Source organism: Limulus polyphemus, unplaced genomic scaffold (assembly GCF_000517525.1).
Source record: "Limulus polyphemus unplaced genomic scaffold, Limulus_polyphemus-2.1.2 Scaffold1086, whole genome shotgun sequence".
In the NCBI taxonomy this organism is placed as follows: domain Eukaryota; kingdom Metazoa; phylum Arthropoda; class Merostomata; order Xiphosura; family Limulidae; genus Limulus; species Limulus polyphemus.
The window spans coordinates 46,391-50,499 of NW_013666696.1; the positions used below are offsets into that span (position 1 = coordinate 46,391).

At 36.0% G+C, this 4,109-nt stretch overlaps 2 protein-coding genes across 3 annotated transcripts in view; one reads left to right on the forward strand and one right to left on the reverse strand.

Moving 5' to 3' along the window:
* Positions 1–4,109, reverse strand: part of LOC106462061 (single-stranded DNA-binding protein, mitochondrial-like) — a 54,554-nt gene that overhangs the window by 36,944 nt on the left and 13,501 nt on the right. The gene's annotated exons all lie outside the window — the stretch shown is intronic.
* LOC106462059 (zinc transporter 1-like) overlaps positions 1–4,109 on the forward strand; it is a 25,905-nt gene that overhangs the window by 2,688 nt on the left and 19,108 nt on the right. The window lies entirely within an intron of this gene.

Genomic DNA, 4,109 nt, shown 5'->3' on the forward strand with positions numbered 1-4,109 from the left:
AATGTAATCCAACATGTAATCTTCTGCTATAATCCACTTTACAACTGTAATTTTGACAGCTATAGTAATGTAATCCAACATGTAATCTTCTGCTATAATCCACTTTACAACTGTAATTTTGACAGCTATAGTAATGTAATCCAACATGTAATCTTCTGCTATAATCCACTTTACTACTGTAATTTGACAGCTATAGTAATCCAACATATAATCTTCTGCTGTAATTCACTTTACTACTGTAATTTGACAGCTATAGTAATCCAACATATAATCTTCTGCTGTAATTCACTTTACTACTGTAATTTTGACAGCTATAGTAATCCAACATATAATATTCTGCTGTAATTCACTTTACTACTGTAATTTTGACAGCTATAGTAATCCAACATATAATATTCTGCTGTAATTCACTTTACTACTGTAATTTTGACAGCTATAGTAATCCAACATATAATATTCTGCTGTAATTCACTTTACTACTGTAATTTTGAAAGCTATAGTAATCCAACATGTAATCTACTTTTATTCTAGTAATTCTGATTTGAAAAGAAGAAAAACACACATACACACACCACATTTAATTAGCATTGAAATCGACAAATCACATGTGAAAAATTAGCGCTCCCCTTTTGCAGTTTGCAACGACCCAGGGGGCGTTAATTAGGGGCAATACGGTAAATTATTCTGAATAAGAAACTCATATTTTATTACTTCATTAATCCATACAACTAATGTCATTAATCTTTTAAAAAACCAGCTATGTTACGTCTAACAAAAACCAGCTATATTATGTCTAATAAAAAACCAGCTATGTTACGTCTAACAAAATTCGATATCATTGAATGTCTCTTTAGGGCAGAGAAATACTGTATTTAGAGTCCAGTTTCTTTGGTTTCTGAAGCTACGAATACTTGTAAGTAATGACGTTTACTGGAAAAATTGAGGTAAAAATACTAATGTTACGACAGCGAAAGTCACGTGACGCTGGGAGCATGTGTGACTGAGTTTCTCGAATTATCGGGGAAGCTCGAGTGTGATCGAGAGACGCCTCTTTGTTGGCATATAAGCCCTTCAACACAATACAAGCACTGAATGATAATGTCTAACAATATGCCTGACTGTCTTTACAGCTTCGGGCACTGGTAGAGTAGAGCATTCAGCGCTCTACCAGTGAAAGTGGGTTTTCTCGGGGTTCTCTCGCCCCCCCCCCCCAGCAAAAGTTTTCCTTATGCTTTGGATCCTTAGATGCCAGCCCTGAAAAGGACCATCTCAGGTTAAATGTAACTCTTTAGTTCTCTGTCAATGTTTAAATAGTAGAAACTTTATCCTAAACTGCTAGCCAATATTCTGTATTCAGTTTAATCTCAGTATCTTAGTCAATAACGGACGTACTCGTTCTACATCTCCCTGTTCTGCTCTACAAACCCCCCACACCATGTGATCATCCAACGCCCAAGTTCAGGAGAACGAAAGAAAACGCCGGTAGTCAGCATACAACACACTGAAGCTCTCCTCCTCGCAGGTCTTCCCTCAGCTTTTAAGCACGTCACTTTGAAAATTATCAGTTAAAACCTCCTCTCTTGTAAGCGTTTAATTCATGAAAGTCTCGGCTACTTATTTCTAATTATGTAGTGGGGTGAAGAGCAACAAAAGTTTCTGACTGCCCCTGGTTATATTTCATTCCCAGAAGGGGAATGAAATATACTGTTAACCTAAATTCCTACCATGCCAATCGGTCGGCCTGCGTGAATGAATGTATAAAGCGAACAGTAGCTACGGTGAGTTTTGTATTAGTGAGCTGTAAAGTGTGTGTTTTGCACTCGTAGAGAGCAAAATATCGAGATTGTGAATCGCTGTGATTTATAAAAGTTTTTAAGTTTAAAGTGACGAGAAACGTACTGACTGTGGAATTACTGTGTACTAAAAGTTTGTATCGAAAAAGAATAAACTGGTTTAATCAAGAAAGGACTTGTATTGCTGAAATTCCTCAGAAATAATTTATACCGGAAATTATCAAGCAAGCAGATACGCAACAATAACGATATTTAACAAAGAAAATTATCATAATTTATATACAGAAGTAAATATGTGTCCTTGTTTGGATATAATTATTAGAAAGGATTTACTTACATATAAAACAATTACGTGATTGCAACGAATACTTTTTTCGTTGTTTAGACGTATTTCTTAACAACTACTGTCCAGTGAAATAAAACTGTTTCGAATTTATTTCAAAAATATGATGCTTAGATTGCAAGTTTGGAAGAGGCGACGATAATATTTCAATTATATAATTTTGTTCCAAACAATGTATAAATCAATATGGCCGTTACCCAAATATATTGTTACGTAAATCAAATGAAATTTATCAACCCTTGGTGCCACGTCTCGTATTTCCGGTAACATACTGTTGTGTGTCTGCTTGTTTGTTAACTTCCGGTAGAAATTCTTTCCGAGGAATTTCAATGATACAAGTCCTTTCTTGATTAAACCAACTTATTCTTTCTCGATACAAACTTTTAGTACGCAGTAATTTCCCAATCACTACGTTTCTCGTCACTTTAAATTAACTACTTTTATAATACACGCTATAAATCACAGCGATTCACAATCTCGATAACAAAACACACACTAGCTCGAAACGGAATCGTAAATTACCCGGAACTCTCTTCATTCAATCCCGTAGGCTTTCTCTGTCAGGCTTATATACTAAAAAAGAAGGCGTCCTAAACAAACTCGGTCTTCTCCGATAATTCATGATCACTCGAGAAATTCATCACGTGTTACCAGCGTCACGTGACTTCCGCTTTCGTAACAATGCCATTGTTTAGGAGTGTCCTACATGTGGTGCCAAGACGCTATTAACACATATAAATCTTATAATTTCAGAAATACGACAATGAATCAATTCATCCAAAGCTAGTATCTATGGGAAAACGACACTGTACTAGTCTAGCACATATACGGCTCGTATATTTGGTTTGACAGTACTGTTAACATATACAAAAACATGACACTGTATTAGTTTACACATATAAGGCTCCTATTAGTTATTACACAACACTGTATTAGTACATACAAGGTTCGTATTTTCGGCAACACGACACCGCACTAGTCTAGCACATATAAGAATAATACTTTTGGTGACACAAAACACATGACACTGTATTAGAATTATGAACAGCTTAATGACGGTTTTATCAACCTTAAATCAGTGTGTTCTCTGATTCCGGATTCTAATGTTCTAACTCACAATGAGGTCTCGTATCTATGGCGACACCACACTGTATTGGCAACATACAAATTGTTCAAACAAAGTGTGAAGATTGTTTGTTTATTTTAGAGCAAAGCCACACTGGGCTATCTGCTGTGTCCAACACGGGAAATCGAACCCCGAATTTTAGCGTTGTAAGTCCGTAGACTTATCGCTGTCCCACCGTGTGATGAACCTCGTATCTGTGACAACACCACACTGTATTAGCAACGTACAACCTGTTCGTGTGAAGTGTGATGAACTCCATATATGAAATAACGAGGTTACAATTATGTGATATAGAAAGGCATTATATATTTATGATACATTTATTTTCTCGTTCTTCTTGTTTCTTTTGCTGTTCTTGTATTGCTGCCATCAAATTTGCTAAGCTGTAGTTTGATTTGTCACTTCTCGTTTCCATTTTTTTCTTTTCCATCCCACTTCTGACACCAATTTGTTACGTCTCTGCTCGTTTGTTAATTTTCCGTAAAAATTCTTTCTGAAGAACTTCAGCGATACAAGTCCTTTCTTAAATAAAACTAGTTTATTCTTTCTCAATACAACTTTGCAATACACTTAATTTCCACAGTCACTTTAAATTAAATACACGCTATAATTCACAATGATTCACGCACTTTACTTATGGTCACTACCGCGCTTGACTCAATTGCCCGTCTCTATCTCTGCCTGTCTGCAATTATCTATCCTGTCACTTCATTTGCTAGCTTATATATACAAAAATAGAGGGCGTTTAGCAAATACTGGATTATTCGTGACGTTCCCGACTTCCTACTAGATACTACACTTACTATGTTACCAGTCGTCACGTCGACTTCCGCTGTCGTAACTATTA